The 22559-nt window shown below is 45.5% G+C and overlaps 1 protein-coding gene across 5 annotated transcripts in view; it reads left to right on the top strand.

Moving 5' to 3' along the window:
- The window catches only part of grb10b (growth factor receptor-bound protein 10b), a 267318-nt gene that overhangs the window by 18795 nt on the left and 225964 nt on the right, over nt 1–22559 (top strand). For 2 of the 5 annotated variants that reach the window (XM_085988111.1, XM_085988114.1), the window contains exon 2: nt 17557–17665. The exons of the other annotated variants lie outside the window; for them this stretch is intronic. The gene's annotated coding sequence lies outside the window, so the exon portion shown is untranslated. The remainder of the gene's footprint in view (nt 1–17556; nt 17666–22559) is intronic. 5 annotated transcript variants of the gene reach the window in all.

The raw sequence follows: 22559 nt of genomic DNA on the forward strand, positions 1-22559 counted from the left end.
AAAGTTATAGTAGTTAATACACTCCCAGTTCTGAATTTGATCCACTTACCTAACCTAGAGAGCAAAAGAGCTGTAATACTCAATCACCTACCTGCTGTCCTGTGATGTCGCTCCTTGTTTATTTAAAAAAAAAAAAAAAAATCTCCGTTCAGCTCCCTTTATGCCGCTGCTGCCGCTCCTGCTCAGGTCCGCACTGTGTCCTGGGCCTTCTCCAGTGTTCCCCTTATGCCACTGCTCTTGCTCAGGTCCACGCTGTGGGGAGGTGAAAGTGACTGCCCTTGACAGCAAGGCAGCATTTGACCAAGTGTGGCGTCAAGGAGCCCTAGTGAAATTGGAATCGTGGGAAAACTCTCCACTGGCTGGATTAATAGCTAGCATAAAGGAAGGTGGTTGTTGGAGGTCAATCATCTCAGCCCCAGGACATTGCTGCAGGAGTTCCTCAGGACAGTGTCCTAGGCCCAGCCAGCTTCAGCTGCTTAATTAATGATCTTCCCTCCATCCTAAGGTCAGAAGTGGGGATGTTCACTGCACGGTGTTCAGTTCCATTCGCAACTCCTCAGATAATGAAGCAGTCCGTGCCCGCATAACGTTCGGGCTTGGGCTGATAATGGGCAAGTAATTTTCATGCCACACAAGTGCCAAGCAATGACCATCTCCAACAAGAGAGTCTAGCCACCACCCCATGACATTCAACAGGAATCCCCCACCATCAATATCCTGGGGAGGGGGGGGGGGGGGGGGGGGGGAGTGTTACCATTGACCAGAAACTTAACTGGACCAGCCACACACATACTGTGGCTACAAGAGCAGGTCAGAGGCTGGGTATTCTGTGGCGGGTGACTCACCTCCTGAATCCCCAAAGCCTTTCCACCATCTACAAGGCACAAGTCAGGAGTGTGATCTCTCTCTTTGTCTGGATGAGTGCAGCTCCAACAACACTCCAGAAGCTCAATACCATCCAGGACAAAGCAGCCTGCTTTATTGGCACCCCATCCACCATCTTAAACATTCACTCCCTCCACCGCCAGCGTACTGTGGCTGCAGTGTGTACCATCTACAAGATGCACTGCAGCAACTCGCCAAGGCTTCTTGGACAGCACCTCCAAACCCACAACCGCTACCACCGAGAAGGACAAGGACAAGGGCAGCAGGTGCATGGGAACACGACTACTTGCAAGTTCCCCTCCAAGTTACACACCATCCTGACTTGGAATTATATATTTGTTCCTTATCATCGCTGGGTCAAAAATCCTGGAGCTCCCTCCGCAACAGCACTGTGGGAGTAGCTTCACCACACGGACTACAGCGGTTCAAGAAGGCGGCTCACCAACACCACCTCTCGGGCAGTTAGGGATGGACAATAAATGCTGGCCTTGCCAGCGACACCCACATCCCATGAACAAATTTATATAAAACAAACACTTTTCACATCTTCGGGATGTCCCAAAAAACTTGATAACCAGTGCAGTACTGTGGAAGTGTAGTCACCGTTCTAGCATGGGGAATGTGGCAATGAATTTGGGCACCGCGAGGTCCCACAAACAATAATGAGGTAAATGACTAGGTAATGTTAATAGTGATATAAAAACAGAAAATGTTGGAAATACTCAGCAGGTCAGGCAGCATCTGTGGCGAGAGAGTTAACGTTTCAGGTCAATGACCCTTCGTCAGAACTGGAAAAAGTTAGAGATGTAACAGATTTTTAAGCAAGGGCAGGGAAAAGGGGGAGGGAGGAAAGCAAAGAAGAGAAGCCAGGAGAGATTAAAAGACAAAAGGGATGATGGTGCAAGGCAAAAGGAGATGGTAATGAGACAAGTTAAGAAACAAAACATGACTCGAGATGAGGTTTAAATGGGAATGGCAGAATCATCAACAGCTGCCATATGGAAAAACAAATAGGGGCAGTAGTATGATCTGAAATTTTTGAACTCTATGTTGAGTCCAAAAGGCTGTAAAGTGCCTAATCAAAAGATGAAGTGCTGTTCCTCAAGCTTACGTTGAGCTTCGTTGGAACAGTGTAAGAGGCTGAAGATGGAGGGGTCAGAGTGGGAGTGGAGCAGAGAAATGAAGTGACAGGTGACCGGAAGCTCGGGGTCATGCTTGCGGACTGAACGGAGGCGTTCCACAAAGCGGTCACCCAATCTGCGCTTGGTCTCCCCAATGTAGACGAGACTGCATCGTGAACAGTGAATACAGTATACTAAATTGCAAGAAGTACAAATAAATCGCTGTTTCACCTGGCAGAAGTGTTTGGGGCCCTGGACAGTGGGAAGGGAGGAAGTAAACACTGAAATGTTAACACTGTTTCTCTCTCCACAGATGCTGCCTGACCTGAGTATTTCCAGCATTTTCTGTTACTATTTCAGATTTCCAGCATCCGCTGTATTTTGCTTTTGTATTAATGTTATTAGTGATGCTGTTTGAAGGATACATCGTACCATGGGCACTGGAGAACTTGCTGCTCTTTGAATAGTCCCATGGTACCTTTGTGCCCATCTGGGAGGGCAGACTTGATTTAACGTCTCATCCAAAAGACGGCACCTCTGACAGTGCAGCAGTCCCTTAGTACTGCACTGAAGTGTCAGCCTAGATTACTTGGTTCTCTGGAGTGGGGTTGAACCTGACCTGAGCCAAGAGTGCTACCACTAAGTCACGGTTGACACCTCATTTCTTCCTTCCTCTCTACCCCGACCTGTGTTGCAAGCTTTCCGAAGTATGGCCTTAGTTTTAAATAAGGAATTCGAAGAGGGCTTGATTGTCGCTTTCATTAAAAAATGCACTTGTAGCTTGTTACCAGACAAAACTTGTATTTAAAGGAGACTCACTTAAATTGTCTGCAACACTCTCTTTTATTGAGCTTAGAGTAGTAGTAATCTTATTACTGAAGTTTATTTATCCTTCAGAGAGGAGGAATTATATTTTACTCTGGGATAGGGTTGCAAAATTCTGGGAATTTTTAAGAGGAAACTTTCCATGGGAATTTTGGGAATTTATGGGAATTGAGTTTTTTTGCACACTGATGGTTTTTGTCTCTGACCCTTATATTATTTTTGTCGTCAAAATAGACATACTGTTCCATACAAATAAAAACAGGCTTTCAAAACTTTATTTAGGTTATAATTTTGAACTTTATTGAACCCCCACAAAAAGGACCCATCTAAAATAAAATAAAAAGAGCGTCAGCTTATTTAGCCTGTAATTTGTCCTTATTTTGTCCCTTTGAGTCTTCTGAGTCTTCAACTCCTCATTGCTCCTCCTGATTCTCTGACTCTGGCTCTGACGTGTCCATTTCCTCCTCTGTGTCAGTGTCTAGCTGTGTGGTGGACACTTCTGTATCTGGCTCAATAAGTTGTAGGTTCGCCCGGATAGCCACCAGTTTCTCCACTCTCTTGTTAGTCAGCCTGTTGCGCACCTTTGTATGCGTATTCCCAAAAAGTGACCAGTTTCGTTCAGAGGCCGCTGATGAAGGTGGGATTTGGGGTATCACCGATGCAATAGGTGACAGGGCCTCAGATGCACAAAGTCCCTTCCACCAGGTATGTGCACTGATATATGCTTGCATGATTCCCATATCCCATCCCCATTCCAAAGACCTTGCTTGGTAGAGAACTTTGCCAGACTTCCCAGAACTTTGCCCACATCCAGATTGAGATGGTGTGAGAGGGTAGAAATCACACTAAGTGCTGTTGCTCTGTTCTCCAGAAAGTATTGGTCTCCCAACATGCTTTGGGTCCAGCATGTATGCTGCAGCATGAATCGGCTTGACACAAAATTCTTGACGCGTCTGTATGAATTGAACAATTGCCTTCTCCTCTGCTTTGAGCAGCAGGGATGTGGGTAGGGCAATGCTGATTTGTTCTTTTAAATCAGTAAAAAGCCTGAGAACATCTGACAAGACAGCGTCATCTCCTTCAATCTGAGCAATTGCAGATGCTACTGGTGAGAGTAGTTTAAGGCTGCTAACCACTCTCCCAAAACACATCATCCAGCTGTATTTTCTTGATGGTGGTTTCCATATCCCCAGACTGGGATATTGCCATTTCTTGCAGCGACTCCTTACCCTCTGTGGTAAACCACGTTCACTATCGTATCACTGTTAGTAGTTAGCACTGTTCACCACTGTTCGTTATAACTGTATCACTGACCACTATTGTATCACGGTACGAGGTCGCCTCTTGCCACACTGCTATACCTGGGATGACCACTGCCGACTCCGCCTTGGCTCCACCCACCAGGCCAGGTATAAAGGTGAGCGACTGGCTGGTATTCCTCCTGCTTGGATCGGATCACCCACGAGAGTGGGCTCTGTTATTTAGTCAATAAAAACCTTTAGTCACCTTCGTAACTCTTCGCCTTTTATTGGAGGAATTGATAGGTATATCAATTTTATTGACTAAATTTAATGATGTCCGACAACGGGTCACAACCGGCGGAGGAGCCACCAGCGCAGCTCCCAGGAGCACAGCCACACCAGCCAGCTTGGCTGCGAGCCCTCAGACCGCCGTACCTGGACCTGAACCCACTAGCAGCAAACTCAGCCGCAGACTTTAAACACTGGCTGGTCTGCTTCGAATCATACCTGAGAGAATCCAGCGTCCCTCAGGCATCCAAACTAAGTGTCCTGCAGGCACAACTGAGCCCGAGAGTATACACTCTCATCGAGGACATGACTACCTACGAGACCGCCATCAACCTGCTGAAACAGAAGTACCGGACCCCGGTAAACTACATGTACGCTAGGCACCTCCTAAGATCACGGCCGCAACAGCCAGGAGAATCAGTAGCCGAATTCTCACAGGCGCTATATGCACTCGCCAGGAACTGTGACTTTAAATCGGTGTCGGCAGCCGAAAATACTGAAGATAATATCCGCGACGCATTCCTGAAAGGCCTACGGTCCGAGTACTCACGGCAAAGACTGCTGGAAGCTAAAGACCTCAGCATGGAAAAAGCTGAAGCACTCGCTATCTCCCTGGAAGTGGCCCACCAAGATCAGGAAGCATTCACCAGGTACTGCTCGCGACCCTGGGACTCGGGCCCGACCCCTACCACAGCACCCTTCCCAGCGCCGCCCCCGGGACCTACCTCTGCGTCGGCGTCCCGGACCCGACCGGCCCCGGCACCGGCCCCGACATCGGGCATCCGCGATCGGGCCGCCGGCTTTTTTTTGTGGCCAGGAGAAGCACCCGAGGTCGCGCTGCCCAGCCAAGAACTCCATATGCAAAACCTGCCTGAAGAAAGGCCACTTCTCCAAGGCCTGCAGGAGCGGATCCTCAGAGGCCAGCAGTGCCGCATGCGAACTATGGGGGCGGCCATCTTTGTTTAGGGCAATTGAGGCCAGCATCCCCACACATGAGTCATGGGGGCGGCCATCTTTGATTAAGGCAACCGACCCCAATAGTGCCTCATGGGGCCCTACCTCGTGGGAGACGCCATTTTACTCACCACGCCCGACCGCCTCGCCCGCAGATGACAACGACTCGCTCAGCTACACACTAGCTTCCGTCACCCTGGACCAAGCCCGCCCGCACCATCTGTCCAAGTCAATGATGGACATCAAAGTGAACGGCCACGCCACGACCTGCCTGTTCGACAGCGGAAGCACGGAGAGCTTCATCCACCCAGACACGGTGAGCCACTACTCCCTCTCTGTCCTACCAACGCGCAGCCGAATCTCGATGGCATCGAGGTCCCACGCCACGGACATCAGCGGCTACTGTGTCGTGACCCTGTCGGTTAAGGGCACGGAGTATAAAAACTTTAAACTCCTCGTCCTCCCCCATCTCTGCGCTGCCGTCCTACTAGGGCTGGACTTCCAATCCCACCTCCAAAGCGTAACCCTAGCATACGGTGGACCCCTCCCCCCACTCAGTCAACAACCAGCAAACGTTAAACCGCCCACCGCGTAACACCTGCAGCCTCTCCACCCTCGAGGTCCCGCCACCCTCTCTGTTTGCTAACCTTACCCCTGACTGCAAACCCGTCGCTACCAAGAGCAGGCGGTATAGCGCAGGGGACAGAGCCTTCATTAGCTCTGAGGTGCGGCGCCTCCTGAAAGGGCATTATCGAGGGGAGCAGCAGCCCCTGGCGTGCCCAGGTCGTAGTCGTAAAGACCGGCGATAAAAACCGCCTGGTCATCGACTACAGCCAGACCATAAACAGATATACCCAGCTGGACGCATACCCCCTCCCCCGCATATCTGACATGGTCAATCAGATTGCACAGTATAAAGTATTCTCGACCATCGACCTGAAGTCGGCCTACCACCAACTCCCTATCCACCCTGAGGACCGCCAGTATACCGCCTTCGAGGCGAATGGGCGCCTATACCACTTCCTTAGGGTCCCCTTCGGTGTCACTAATGGGGTCTCGGTCTTCCAAAGGGAGATGGACCAGATGGTTGACCAGAACGAACTGCAGGCTACATTCCCCTACCTAGATAACGTCACTATCTGCGACCGGCAGGAACATGACGCGAATCTGGAGAAATTCCTCCGTACGGCTGAACCTCACATACAATAAGGAGAAATGCGTGTTTAACACCACGCGCCTTGCCATCCTCGGCTGCGTAGTGGAGAACGGAATCATCGGCCCCGACCCAGAAAGAATGCGCCCCCTCATGGAGCTACCTCTCCCCCACTGCCCTAAAGCACTTGGGAGAACCCTGGGGCTTTTCGCCTACTATGCCCAATGGGTACCCAATTACGCGGACAAAGCCAGACCCCTCCTGAAAGCCACTTCCTTCCCCCTCACGGAGGAGGCGTGCGCGGCCTTCTCCCTCATTAAGGGAGACATAGCCAAGGCCACGATGCACGCAGTGGACGAGTCCATCCCCTTTCAGGTGGAGAGCGACGCATCCGACTTCGCCTTAGCCGCCACCCTAAACCAGGAGGGGAGGCCAGTGGCCTTCTTCTCAAGGACCCTACAGGGCCCCGAGATCCGACATTCGTCGGTCGAGAAAGAGGCCCAGGCGATCGTGGAGGCAGTACGGCGCTGGAGGCACTACCTGGCAGGCAAACGATTTACCCTCCTCACCGACCAGCGTTCGGTGGCTTTCATGTTTAATAACAAGCTGAAGGGCAAAATCAAGAATGACAAGATTTTGAGATGGAGAATCGAGCTCTCCACCTACGATTATGAGATCTTGTACCGGCCAGGCAAGCTGAACGAATCCCCTGATGCCCTTTCACGAATGACATGCGCCAGCGCGCATATCGATAGGCTTCAGACCCTCCACGACCAGCTCTGCCACCCCGGAGTCACCAGACTCTACCATTTCATTAAGGCCCGCAACCTGACCTCCATCGAGGAGGTCAGGACCATGACCAGGAACTGCCAGACCTGTGCGGAGTGCAAACCGCACTTCTATAGGCCGGACCGAGCAAGCCTGATCAAGGCCACCCGCCCCTTCGAGCGCCTGAGCATCGACTTTAAGGGGCCCCTCCCGTCCTCTGACCGTAATGTGTACTTCCTCAACATCGTTGATGAGTACTCCCGTTTCCCCTTTGCCTTCCCCTGCCCCGACATGACCAGTAGCACGGTCATTAAGTGCCTGAATGCCCTCTTCGCCTTGTTCGGGTTCCCGAACTATATACACAGCGACCGGGGCTCCTCCTTCATGAGCGAGGAACTCCGGCAATTCCTCCTAGAGAGAGGTATTGCAGCAAGCAGGACCACCAGCTACAACCCCAGAGGTAACGGTCAGGTGGAAAGAGAGAACGCGACGGTATGGAAGGCTGTCCTCTTAGCCTTAAAGTCTAAGGGCCTCCCAACCTCCCGCTGGCAAGAAGTCCTCCCGACAGCGCTGCACTCCATCCGGTCATTACTTTGCACGGCCACTAACACCACCCCCCATGAACGAATGTTCGTTTTCCCCCAGGAAGTCGACTACGGGAACCACTCTACCAACCTGGCTGACCGCCCCGGGGCCGGTCTGGCTGCGGAAACACGTGAGGACCCATAAAACGGACCCCCTGGTCGAGAGGGTGAACCTCCTGCACGCCAACCCCCAGTACGCCTACGTGGCGTACCCAGACGGGCGGGAGGACACTGTCTCCCTACGAGACCTCGCACCCTCAGCCGATCCGGAAACACCGCCACCACCCCCCCCCCCCCCAACCTCAGTCCAGGTAGACGGCATGCCGGAACCCCACGAGCCCTCGCCGACCACGCAAACACCAGCATCAACACCGGATAAGGCACCAGCACCGGATAAGGCAACACCACCGCTGCGGCGATCGGAGAGGCTTACGAAGCCTCCGGACAGACTGACCTACCAGAATTGGTAGTACACTTCACCCCGCCGGACTTAATTCTAAACAAGGGGTGAATGTGGTAAACCACGTTCACTATCGTATCACTGTTAGTAGTTAGCACTGTTCACCACTGTTCGTTATAACTGTATCACTGACCACTATTGTATCACGGTACGAGGTCGCCTCTTGCCACACTGCTACACCTGGGATGACCACTGCCGACTCCGCCTTGGCTCCACCCACCAGGCCAGGCATAAAGGTGAGCGACTGGCTGGTATTCCTCCTGCTTGGATCGGATCACCCACGAGAGTGGGCTCTGTTATTTAGTCAATAAAAACCTTTAGTCACCTTCGTAACTCTTCGCCTTTTATTGGAGGAATTGATAGGTATATCACCCTCCAAAAGGCTGTTGTACATTATGACAACATCACCCCATCTAGTGTTGTTGGGCAGCTTCAGTGTGGTGTTCTTGTTCTTTGTCATCTGCTTGAAGTTGTAGGTTGCTGCAACTACCTGTTTTCCCCTGACATACTTAACAACTTGCTTGGCTCTCTTATACAGTGCTTCCATGGTTCTCAAACCCATGATGTCCTTGAGGAGCAGGTTAAGCCCATGAGCTGCGCACCCAATAGACGTAATACGAGGGTAGGCCTCCTCCACTTGAGCCCAAGCAGCCTTCATATTCGCAGCATTGTCAGTAACTACTGCAAAGACCTTTTGTGATCCAAGATCGTTGATGACCGCTTTCAGCTCATCAGCAATGTATGTGCCTGTGTGTCTGTTGTCCTTCGTGTCTGTGCTCTTGAAGAACACTGGGAGAGGAGTGGAGACGATGTAGTTTATGATGCCCTCCCCTCGTACATTTGACCACCCATCTGAGATAACTGCAACACAGTCTGCCATCGCTATCGTTTCTTTGAGCTTTCCTTGGACTCTGTTATACTCAGCCTCCAGCAAATAAGTAGACAAAGCATGTCTGGTGGGAGGACGGTATGCAGGGCGAATAACATTGAAAAATCTCTTCCAGTACACATTGGCTGTGAGCATGAGGGGTGAGCCTGTTGCATATACAGCTCGAGCAAGGCACTCATCTGCATTCTTCTGGCTATGGTTATCCATTGTATCAAAGAACCTTCCAAGTGGGCCAGGAGTTGCTGATGATAAGGAGCCTGATGCTGAATGAGAACCATCATCTTCTTGAATGGAAGCAGAGGAACTCTGGGCTGACTGCTGTGAGCTTTGAGTGAAGTTGTTGCATTTGGATAAATGCTGCTGCATCTTTGTGGCATTCTTTACATATGGCTTTGTACAGTGTTTGCACATGTACACAGTCTTTCCATCTTTAATGCCTGGGGTAAAATGCTTCCACACATCCGACGGTAAACGTGGCATTGTTCTATGCAGAGAAATAAAGGGCATTCATCTCTGTGTCGAACTGCGGTCGATCAGCACGATTGCAACAGGGTGAGTACATTTTTGCTGATGCTCCATGTGATGGAAGCATGACCTGTACACACACGACGCTACATCACCAATAGTGTATTATTTTGTATATTTTAAATTGAAGGACAACAGAGTTCAACAAGTAACTGGTTTATTTGGTATAAAGTCTGATTTACTTACTGCATCATCACAACATCAGCAGAAAACAAAATGACTTCCCTCAGGACCCCTAACCTGGATCTTAAAAAAACTATAGCAGTCTTACAGATGCCTGCAGGCCAATCACAATTTGATATGCAAATATTACAAATAGAGGGAGCTAATCGCTCATCCACTCATCCAACCAATCAGGACACATTTGTTCACAGTCACACACAAAACTTGTAATTATTAAAACAAGCCAAGTAAGAAGATAAACATATATTGATTAAGAAATTCCTTAATAATTAAGATTCCATCTCTTAGTAATTTTAAGAGAGGACCTGTGGGGGGGGAAAAAAAAGAAATACAAAAAAAACAATATTATGCTAGCATGTGCTTTTTTGGGCAAAATTCCCAAGCTAAACTTCCTGTGGAAAATTTCTGGAAATTTACTGGAAACTTTCCACCCCTTTGCAACCCTACTCTGGGATTTGGGTATACCTCTTGCTTGCCAGTCTGATACTTGTGGAAACCCATCCACAGGTTTGAGTTTCCATTTCAAGCTCCAGTTCTGAGAAACCTACACCCATCCAAATGGTTTGTTTGCCTAATTTGGAGTCCCCACTTTTCCCCTGTAGGGACACATCCCACTTATCTAAGCCCAGAGATCTCGAGGGCAGATTGGGAGAGCCAAGGGTTACGGCGCCTTAAGTGATTAAACCACTAAAATGTACAGGCTGCTAGAGTACATTACTCCGTAAGCTTCTCACTGTTAGGAACACCCTATTGGAGCTTTGGTCTACAGTTATCTGGAGCTGGGTGGGATGATCCCCAGCTTCCAGTGAATAAACAATCGCCTTTAACTGCAGAATTCTAAAATTTAAGATGCTTATCTTCCTTAAAATCCAAGGTGGACAAGTGGGATTGTTTGGCTGGCTTTTGCTGTGGACAAATTTATTCTAATCTTACCCTAGGAAAGGTGGTCTGTTGTCACTTATGTGGCTTATGGATTTTGTAAAATAGGCTCAATTTTCCAATTTGACCATTGCCCATATTTCCTACAGGGCAGCATGTTTTAATATATCAATCCTCAATGATCCATTTTTGAAGTTTATGCACATAACAATGGAGGCACTGGGATAGGGGCTTGCAGAGCTAAATAAGTGCAGTTCTCCGTGACTCAGCTACCCAATTAAGACCTATTTTTAGAAATCTGATCTGTAAATATGATCAGGATAGAAGCAAGTTTTATTGCGGTGTTCTGCCGAGATTTTCTTGCACCCACCAAAATTAGTGGGCATTTTGGAGCTTTTGTATTCATAGAATGGATACAGCATGGAAAAAGGCCATTTGGCCTGTCAAGCCTGTGCTGGCTCGCTGCAAGAGCACTTCAGCTAGTCCCACTCCCCTGCCCTTTTCCTGCAAATTTTATACCATTTTCTAGTTCAATAGACTTGAAAATATCAGACAGCTGACCAGAAATCTAGAAACATTCCATTCAACAGCAGCTTAATCTAGCCATTCTGCAACAAACATTTCTTTGACCATGCTTAATATAATTTCCAAGTTTCCTCAGTGGTAAAATGCAGAGTACAGCATAACCACACAAACTAGGAAGGCCCCAGGCTCAATCCCTGGTCAGTGCATTTAACCATTGGGCTGCTACCATTGGCGTTGGTGCTCCTGGCTAATAAAGAGGGGAACAGTATTAGCAAGAATAGTAATGTGGGTCAGACTGGGCTGCGACATTTAGTCTGGTGGTAGTTCTTGTGTTTTGGGATTTGTAAAACAAACTTAGTCAAGATGACTCTGTGTAGCAATTGTCAACTTGCCAGTAATTGTAGCCACTTTAGCAGGCTGCAGGTAAAAAAAAATCATTGCAGACTAAAAGATAACAACTGAGCCATGGCTGACACCTTCGTAATGGGCATAATAAGTATGTCCAAGATTGTGGTGATGTGGCCAGGTTAGCTTGCAAGTTTGTGCTCGAGTTTGTTTTTGTGCTTAAACACCACACTTTGTTTTATCTTGGAACACAAGAACTGCATGTCAACATTCTGTATCAATCCAAAGTGTGCATAGAATTTATAGTGGCAAAGCTTCACGTGTTACTTCCAACATTCCCTCTTTTTTGGGTGCGCGGCCCATTCAAAATACTACGCATGCGTGGCTTTTCACATTGAAAAGCCGCCAAGCTGGCTGCGTGGGAGGCCTTGAGTGTCGCGTGGCCTGCATCTTAAAGGGAACATTGGTTACTTCCCCTCATTGTGGAATAATCTTCAAGATGGTATCATTGCCTAGAAATCTGTCCCTTTCATGCAGACATTTAAAGTGTTCACCACTGACAGGCTTGTATAATTTCTTTAAGTCCCTTTGTGCAAAACGGAGGTAGCCTTTTGACATGGGTTGGAAATTGGTTGGAGATAATAGACAGTGAGGATAAAGGGTGTGTACTCAGATTGGCAGGATGTGGTAAGTGGAGTTCCCCAGGGATCTGTTCTGGGGCCTGAACATTGGACCATATTTGTTAGTGACTTGGATGAAGGACTAGAAAGTTGCATATCCAAGTGTGCAGATGACACTAAATTAGAAGACAGTTGGTAGTGCAGGAAGATGCAAAGGACCATAGACTGATTGAGTGGGCAAAATAAGGCAGATGGAGTTTAATGTGGGCAATTATGAGGTCACTCACTTTGGACCCAAGAAAGATAAATCTGAGTATTCTCTAAATGATGAAACCAGGAACTGTAGAGGAGCAAAGAGATTTGGGAGTCCAAGTGCACAAATCATTTAAATCTAGTAGATAGGTATGCAAAGCAATCAAAAAGGCTGTTAGAATGTTGGCCTTTATCTCAAGGTGGCTGGATTACAAAAGGGAGGAAGTTCTGCTTCAGTTATATAGAGCCTTATTAATCAGACCCCATCTGGAGTACTGCGTTCAGTTTTGAAAACCGCACCTAAGGAAGGATATCGTGGCCTTGGAGGGGATGCAATGCAGATTCACCAGCAGGGTTAAATTATGAGGACAAGTTGCATAAACTTGGCTTGCATTCCCATGAGTATTGAAGATTGAGGGATGATCTGATTGAGGTGTTACAAGAATTCGATGGGGTAGATGCAGGGAAACTATTTCCTTTTATGGGGAATCAAGAACGTGGGGATATAATTTTAAAATTAGTGCTAGGCCATTTAGGAGCTGAATCAGGAACGTTTTCTTCACCGCTTTGGCATACAATTTAGTTTGATTGCATATAAACAGTAAAAGTTTTTTGCTTCCTGCTCTTTTTCCTCCCTGTTAAACAGTACTCTTCCTGTTCTACATATAACTTTCTATTTTAGCCAATGTTTTATCATTGTGGCAACCTGTCTGGGTACAAAATACTTGTAGAGATTTCTCCAATGTTGACTGGTGCAGGATTTCCTTTTTTTTTTTTTAATTTGTTTATGGGATCAGGGCAAGGCCAGCATTTATTGCCCACCCTAGTTGCCCTTGAGAAGGTGGTGGTGAACCGCTGCAGTCCATGTGGTGATGGTACTCCCACAGTGCTGTTAGGTAGGAAGTCCAGGATTTTGACCCAGTGACGATGAAGGATCGGCGATATACTTCTAAGTCAGGATGGTGTGTGACTTTGGGGGGGTGGGGGGTATTCCCATGCGCCTGCTGCCCTTGTCCTTCTAGCTGGAAGAGGTCGCGGGCTTGGGAGGTGCTGCTGAAGAAGCCTTGGCGAGTTGCTGCAGTGCATCTTGTAGATGGTACGCAGTGCATCTTGTAGATGGTACACACTGCAGCCATGGTACACCGGTGGTGGAGGGAGTGAATGTTTAAGGTGGTGAATGGGGTGCCAATTAAACAGGCTGCTTTGTCCTGGATGGTGTCGTGCTTCTTGAGTGTTGTTGGAGCTGCACTCATCCAGGCAAGTGGAGAGTATTCCATCACACTCCTGACTTGTGCCTTGTCGATGGTGGAAAGGCTTTGGGGAGTCAGGAGGTGAGACACTCGCTGCAGAATACCTAGCCTCTGACCTGCTCTTGTTGCCAGAGTATTTATGTTGCTGGTCCAGTTAAATTTCTGGTTAATGTTGACCACCCCAGGATGTTGATAGTGGGGGATTTGGCGATGGTAATGCCATTGAATGTCAAGGGGAGGTGGTTAGACTCTCACTTGTTGGAGAGTAACAGCAAAAGAGAAATTGGTTTTATTTAGACTTGGCTTGATCAGAATGTATGGTCTTTTATGCTCATGGAAACCTTGTTGTGATCTAGGTCAAAACTGTATTACTGCATTATTTAAAAAAATACTGAAGTGATGTTCAAGTCATTTAATTGTGCTTTTTACCTGGCTTAGTAAACATTTTTTCAATTCAGAGATCAGGACATCTGAATTTGAGCTGGATATAATAAAAATTGGATTGAATAGGTAGTTTGGTTATGCAGTATGTTGGAGCAACCCTGTGTGGTACCATAGAGTGCAGAGCAACAAGCCATATTTCTTGACTAGGATGATGTATTCGTTCCCGGTTGCATGGGAAGGACTGATATCATTCTGCAGAGATGGAAAGGAAGTTGTATGAGAGGTTTATTGCCTGGATGGACCTTTTTTGAAGGGGGAAAAATAGTTCAGTTCCTTCAATGGACAGTACATAGGCTTTAAAATTTGTAGAATGGCAGTAATATGAATATGTTTATTTGCTAGCTTAATGCCACAGTATTGAATATTTTGAAGCTCTGCTTATTTTTGACAAGTCATTGAGCACGTGAAATGGTGATGCACAATAAAATCTTTAGCAGTTGGGATGGTGACAGAATAGATCAATAAACTGGTGATTATAAAACAAATGATATTCAAAGGAATTTTTAACTAATAAAGTAGAATGGCAATTTTTTTTTCTTGTGCCTCTAATGAAAAAAACTGATGTGGATGATTTCATGGGCAACTGTGTAGGTTGAGAAGTAACAAGTGGTTATTTGTTAGGAGAGTATCAGCATGCTACTTGCTCGTGGTGATAGTCACAGCTGAACCCAATCCTGTATTCACCTGTGATCCTTACATGCACATTTTCCAACATAAGTTGCTATATAGTGATCAGAAGTTTGAACCCTAGCTGATTTTATCTCCTCCTCTGCAGTCACTGGTCAATTCTAAAAATTCAGTTGTCTCATCTGTAATGAGCTGTTTTAGCACAGATGATGAACCTGGAACCTAACAAGTATTAATAACCACTTGTAGTAAAGCACTCATTCTGTGTATGGGGGAACCCGTCTGGAAAAAAAAAATTTCAAGTGATATTTGTTATTGATTTGCCAACCAGTGTAAACAGTTTTTCTATATTTACCCTCAAAACTTCTCATAATTGTGAAAACATTGATTGTTTCCCTTAACCTTCACTGTTCAGAAAAATTCTCAATTTTTAAGACTTTTAAAATTTCCCTTTCCTGATACCACTCGAGTGAATCTTCACTGTACCCTTCTTGAGGCTCTTGTATCATTCCTGTCATGGGGTTCCCGAGAACTGCATGCAGTACTGTGGCCTAAGCAATGTCTTGTACAAATTCAGCATCACTTCCTGTTTTTATACACTGTAGCACTCTATGTAAAACTCAGAATCCCATTTGCCTTTTTGTGGCCATTTCTAATTGCACGCCCATATTTACAATGGTGTATCAGTCTTGAATCGTGCTGTTCAAGGCATACTTTCCACTATTCTTCTTCCCAAAGTGTACTACTTCATTTCTTTGCATTGAATTGCATGTACCATCTATCTGCCCATTCCACTAACCATTGCATTTTCCTGCAATTTGTTTGCATTCTTCCATGGTTTGCAGTGCTTCCTAATTTAATGTCAGCAGCAAACTTTAATAACCTTCCTCTTGTGCTCCTATCCTAATTATTTATATATGTGGGAAATTAGATACCAGCATAGATGATGCAAACTAAAGCACGCACCCTGCCAATTCAAAAAGTTTCAATTTTTTAATTAATTGTCAGGATGTGGGCATCATTAAACCATATTCTGCGCTTTGTCACTCAGCCCATTCCTTTTAGTATTGTCTTATTTTTAGTAGGTTTCTTATTGGTCATGGTCATGTTTTGGGATTTTTGACTGCCGCCATGGAGGATCATGGTGTAATGTTTAAAATGCTACTGTTGAGTTAAATTGAGTTCTCATGGGGTTAAATTCATAAAATAGCAAGTCTGGAAATTGTAGATTCTGGTTCCAATGGGGTGTCTGAAGCAGTGTGTTTCAGACAATGAAAGTTGGTTTGGTTCAGTAATCATTCGGATACATTCTGGTTGAGATGACTCAATTCATTTGAGCTAAGCAGGGGTTGTTGCCAGGTTCGTCTGGTGAGGTCCAGCTTCAGGTACGCATGGGCATTGAATGCAGCCTTGCCAGCATCGTCCACATCCTATGAACAAATTTAAAAATACATTTTTGAATGTTCCCTTTTTAGCTCTTCATTGGCACATGGAATAGAGAAGAGCCTTATATGGCATACTAATCTCTGCACAAAGAAAAGTAACTGGGAAAGGTTGCTGGAGGAAAAGTTAATGGCTGTGAAAGATCCGTTGGAATAAGTAAAATATAGGAGGGAGAGCAGCCACGACATGGAGAGAAAGGTGGCAGTGACATTTCTTGCCCAAATGAATCGCTAATTTATACTGTGTATGCTTTACTAAAGTTTGCAAAATGGCAGTTGGAGAGGGGGAGAAACAGACAAACAGAGAAAGGTTGTTGTATCGATCCCATCGATATTGACCCATTTAGACCCCAGTAAGATTGTTGAATGTGGTAAATCGGCTCTTTCTACATACAATTGGGACCCCCTGCCTTCTGTGTTATGTTGTGTCCCTGGAACACAAACAGTGAATAGAATAAGAAATTGGGCCAGATTGTTTCATCTCAGTTATTTTTTTCCCCCCAGGCTGTACATGCCCCCGACCTCTTGGAGTAAGAGATTACTCTTTTTTAGTGGTGGACGACGAGGTACAGTGCGGGGGGTCTGTGATGGATCAGAGCTCCATTTTATTTGGAAATCATGTGGCTTTATGAAAGATTTTCCCCTCCATTGGCAAGCTAGACCAGATGGGGGAAAAAATGGGTAGGGGGTAGTTGTGCTAGCTTATTGCCACCCACTGCCACTTCTGGGATTTCACAACAGAATTTGCAGTGGATGTATCGTACGCCTGACTTAAAATGGCTTGCAAGACAATTCCTGTCATCTGTGCAGTACGAATGCTGGCCATCTATTTCTGGTGCACAGCAGTGGGGTGGGGGTAGGGGAATTCAAATTTTGAAGTCGCAATGGGAGTATAATTGATCACAGGTCCCTGGTCTCTGCAATTTTTTAATTTTTGAACAAAAGTTGAGGCTTCTCTTCAGCTGCCCTCCTCCTTAGAGGTGTGATTCTGACTGAGGTGGGAATCCTGTCATGAGCTGCTGAAAATATTTACATTATCCTGACCCTGGGAAAACAGCTGGGGCAGGTCATTAGGTTGGGAAGAAGTCCTGTCCTGCCCTGCCCTGCTGAGCTTATGTTGACTTTCCATCTGGGAGGAAAATCTTCTTCATTTTAGTGTTTTTATTTAAGGGTTCTTGCAGCTGCCAGCGTGTAATGTATTTACCCTCCATTGCATATTGTAGTTGTTTCAAAGAATTTTTGTTTGTTTATATGGTTTGTTCATGACTCTGGTCTAAATTGGTTGGCCAATTGCAGTTTGTCCACAGCAAGAACGAGCTGGAGTAATTAATTGTTCCAAAAGTGGCGATGAAGAGTGGGTGAGCAGACGCAGTCTTGTACACTAGCCATTCACTTTGGCCTGAAGGTGGGTTAATGGCCTGAGGTTGATAGCCGCATAGACTCTTGACCTATTTTGACAGCTGCATTTAATTATAAAAGCGTACCTTTTTGAGTTTCCTTTGTCCCAGTTTAGATTCAAAGCCAAGAAGGAGGTATAACTATTACCCTGTACCAGGTTTCTTTCATGACTATCTACTTTGTAAACCAGCTGCACTTTGGGGCTCGTGCAACAGTGCATAAATGTCAAATCACATGTAAATTTCACCATTTGGATGTTGATCCAAAGTAAGATTGTTACTTCAAGGTCCAAGATCTTTGAGATGCCTTTTGTTTTGTAACATTTTTTGTAAGCGGTTTTCTGTTATTTATCTGCTGTTTAATTTTACTTAATGATTCATAATTGTAGGTTGTGATTTATAGTCGTTTGGTTTTATTTGTCCATCTGTCAGTTGAAGAGATCCAGTGTTCTTGATTCCTGTATACATATTGATGATGAGCGGGATTATTGTTCACCTAGAGTGCACTGTTACCAAGATTGCTCTGAGCATGAGATGACCTTTGGTTTATATGAAGTGGTGTGTTGTACCAAGCACAAGGGGAAAAAGTAGCTGGGTAGTGTCTGAATTCTAATCAAGAGTCCACTTTAATTCTGGACTGCTGGAACCCTGAGAGAGGAGTCCACAGAGCAGCTGTTGGAGAGCCCAAACTGCAAATAATGTTGGCTTGTCTCCTCTGGTTCCTAGTGGGCATAGACCCTTAGCATAAAACTTCCTCCAATATGGGATTAATTTGATAATCTTAACTATGAGACCATCATTTTTCAAAGGGTGGGCTGAAGCACATTGTTGTGACAGATAACAGGGAGCTGTACTTGGCATTTTCCAGATTTACCTTTTCCATAATTTTGGCTATAACTCTATCAGATCATCTCTTGGACATCATAAAAGCCAAAGGTTATACAGTGTTTCCTTAACTCACATTTGACAATAGGGATTAGCCTTCTGTTTTCTCTCTCTATTGCCTCCAGTGCCTGAATGTGTCTCTTGTGCTTCGGTGACCAGAACTAGACACATTACTCGGAGTAATTTGACTGGAGCAGTTCTGTTCCTCCTGACTTTCATTCTACTGTTTTGATTATATGTAATTCAGCATTGTAATGGCTTTGTTGATTGCTCCTCAACATTGGTTGGACATATCGAGCTTCAAGTATACAAAGACTGTTGGTTCTGTTGGGGTATATGTTGCTAACTTTCCCTTACTATATGCAGTACTTCACACTTGTCCACATTAAATTGTATCTGCCTTTGTTTTACACACTTAGACATTTTGTCCACCTTCTTCTGTAAGTGGAATTACATCCTCCAATCCAACTAGTCCTTCTAGCTTGACCAGTTTGCAGAGTTTTTTGCGTACAAATTATTAATGTAAATTAGAATAGTGGTTCCAGCAGGAATGCTTGGGGAAATCCCCTCGGTACTCTTACATCCCTCTCCTGCCTCCCTATCCAAAGCATGCAAGCATGGATCCTCCGCTCCCTATCCCACCCTAGCAATTCGCATTAAGACAGTCACCATTGCACTCTGTACCCTTGTGGCCCTGGCTGAGAAATTAATGGACTGCTTGAGCATTGGCCTGGCGAACACATCACTTGCCATTGACACCCATAGTTTCAATGCATATGAGCCTCTTAACTAGGTCTCACAGCTCTCTTAGCTATTTTGTCAGTGGATTTAATCATTGGTGTCCTGATGTCTTAACCCAGAGTTCTTCCTGATGTCTCATGGTCTGAATCTTGACCATCTCCTACAGATCTCTCCAGGACCAAATTAGCTCATTGATCACATCTGTTCATGTGTTGGTTGAATCCATTAGGAAAGGCAGCCTAAGGTAGTAACCACCAAAGGGTTTGCCCAGATGCATCTTGTCTAACTGTAACAAAATGAGAGCCAGGCTTGCTGAGTACAGAAGAGGATAGAAGGATGTTATGAGGATCTGCCAGCTGGTGCTGAAGTCTTGAATATTTGGGTTTCTCAAGCCCCCCTGCTTGTCTCATCATAGACCCTGAACCTTTCCTTCCACAAGCAGTGTGCCTCTGAAATTGGCTTGCAGCCATAGATTTGGAACACACCTGCCAACCTATGCACCACTACATAAGCAGTGCACCAGTACATCTAGCTCACTGGTATCTGAGCAAGGGGCTGATGGTCTCAACTCGGTACCTGCTGGGAATTGAAAGGATAGCTGACATGTTGCCATCCATCGCCACAAATGCAAATTGCGCCCAGAGATGACCCATCACACATTTGTGGCCAGGAGGAGTCCCGACAGATAGATCTATTCACTTCTCCAGTCCAGTCAATTCTCATGTTTTTCATGCAGGACCTAGGCTGCTTCGCAATGTTATTAGCAATGAGAGGTTATTCAGTTTTGTTGCTGCCAAATGTGTCCGAATTGGGGTGGTAATTTCATTGTATAGATACTTGTGGAGCCTTACTGTTTCATATTAACCATTTGCAACAGTTTCAAAAGTCATGACCATTGGTTTTCCTGTGGCGCAAAAACACACATTAAACCAGTGACTAAACTGAAAATAACGAAGTGAATGGATGAGGGAATTTTGCATAGCCTGCTAGTGGGTAAGAAGTTATTTTGCTGTATGTAGAATGTGGAAAAAGAATATACATGACCTTTTCTTGGCCTTTTTATTTTCTTAGTTCAAATAAAAGCATTCTCTAAAACACCATCCATCTCCACAGACCCCATTGTGTTAAATTATCTAGGGTTGGGAGAATATCAATTGACCTAGTCTTCAACTAGCTGATTCCCAAGCACAGTGTCTGTGTTAGGAGAATTAACAACAGGTCCTATGTCCATACTGGTACAGATAACTTTTTTAAAATGCTGAGCACCCGGTCCTGGTAACTAATCAGAACAGGGTCACACTCGAGCGTGTGAAGAATATTTTTGTTTTAGAAATGAAGATGACCCTACCAAAGTAGGTAAGACAACATAGTACACACTTCACAATTTCTGCAGTTACTCCCCATTATCATCCCCTCCTCCAGTCCTTACCTCATTAAGCTTCTCAACGTGCGGCCCATCACCTGCTCCTTTGATCCTCTTTTCATTGAATTCCTGACCACCCAACTTTCTTTCCTAGTCCCTATACTAGCTGTTACTCTAAATGGTTCCCTTTCCTCAGGCACTGTTGCTGTCTCCTTCAAAACCACGATTCTCATCCTGCTTAAAAAAAAATCTTTGATTCTTCTGTTCTCACAAACTACCACCCCAACTCCAACCTCCTTTCCCCTCTAAGGTCCTCCCAATATGTAGCTGCCGCCCAGCTTCTCACCCATCTTTTGTGAAACTCCTTCTTTGAATCCCTCCAGTCCATCTTCTGTCCTTGCAGTACTAAATATGGCTCTAATGACCAACCAAAATCATGAACAAGATCCTCTGTGGTAGTGATCCCACCTTGACACCTCTACAGTATTAAACGTGAATGACAACTTTGCCTTCTACTGTCGCCCAGATCTAGTACTGCCATCGCATGGTTCTAGTCCCACTTGTTCAAATGTAGCCTGTACATCTCCAGCTTTTCCTTCTCGCTTCTGGAGCCCTGCAGGAAACTATCCTTGCTCCCTCCTTTTCCTGATTTACATGCTGCCCTTCAGTGACATCATCCATAGGTCAGCTCCCATTTTAAAATTCTTCTGTACTTGGTATTCCCTTAAATATCTCCACCTCCATATCCTCCTTTTTGAAAACCTCAAAACAATCTCATTGAACAACTTTCCTTTCTTGTCTTCCTCTTCGGCACAAGGAAAACAAATGTTAAGCCAATCAGAAGTGCCTGGGGTGCTGTTAATTTCTGTAGCGATAGTTTTCTCTCCACCCCATATACTGCTTAAATATTAGAAAATGTCATAGTGAGTGATAATGGGACCCACACTCCACAAGCAGATTGTGTGATGGACTGGATAGACTGTGAATGGGTATTTGTTTTGCAAGAATGTAGGTTTGAAGTGGGTTGTCAATATGAAACTTGTTTTTTCCCTTTATTTTGAATGAGATTGAGTGTTTTCATAAGTAAAATAGAATCTTCAAAATTACAGAACAGCAGGAAATGAATATTTATAAATGCTCTAAATCAGCATTTTGAGCATCAACCCCCGATCATAATTGACGGCTAACATATTTAAAACTTGCACCTATTTCTAATTTCAGAAGTACATGCACCAAATGTTAAAAATCAGACAAACGTGGTTTTGCAAGGGAACATTGTTGATTTTTGGCAGTGTATGTGACGCATACTAGATTTCACCACCGAGGTCAACACTGAAATACAGTACTTTAGTAACAAGCTAAAAATAGACTGGCTATTTTAGGCAGCGGCCCAATTAGGGGGGGAGAGAATGTAAAGCTCTCTGGTGCACACTTGGTTTACTGCAATCTGAGGATTTAAATCTGAAAATACTACAGTACAACAGGCAAGTCATGGAATATTTTCCAGTGGCTTATAGTGAATGTTAACATTTCAGATTCTATTCATTGCAATATAATTGGAATACGTGGGATCTTTGACTGTACAGCAGATTATTCCACCATATCTCAATATGGTGGTTTAGTCCTTCGTGATACCACAACATTGCAAATTGAGGTGAAACTGCATGGTTGCTGTACAAGCCAGGTGGTCGCAAGTTTGATTCTCAGTCGGTCAAATTTGTTGTTCTCAGCCTGGCAACATTAAGGGTGCTATAATTGACCTAGGTGTCCCTGTGCTATGGAGTGGAAAAACTCAACCAGAATTTTTCTCATTATCCGGTGACTCCTGCTGTAAAATATGCATGTGTGGACATGAGAACAGAATTGGACTGAGCTTTGATGCCTTCCATGGAGGATTGTTTGTTGACATTAAA

The sequence above is a fragment of the Somniosus microcephalus genome, chromosome 5, assembly GCF_052327205.1.
Source record: "Somniosus microcephalus isolate GS21.2 chromosome 5, FLI_Smic_1.0, whole genome shotgun sequence".
In the NCBI taxonomy this organism is placed as follows: Eukaryota; Metazoa; Chordata; class Chondrichthyes; order Squaliformes; family Somniosidae; genus Somniosus; species Somniosus microcephalus.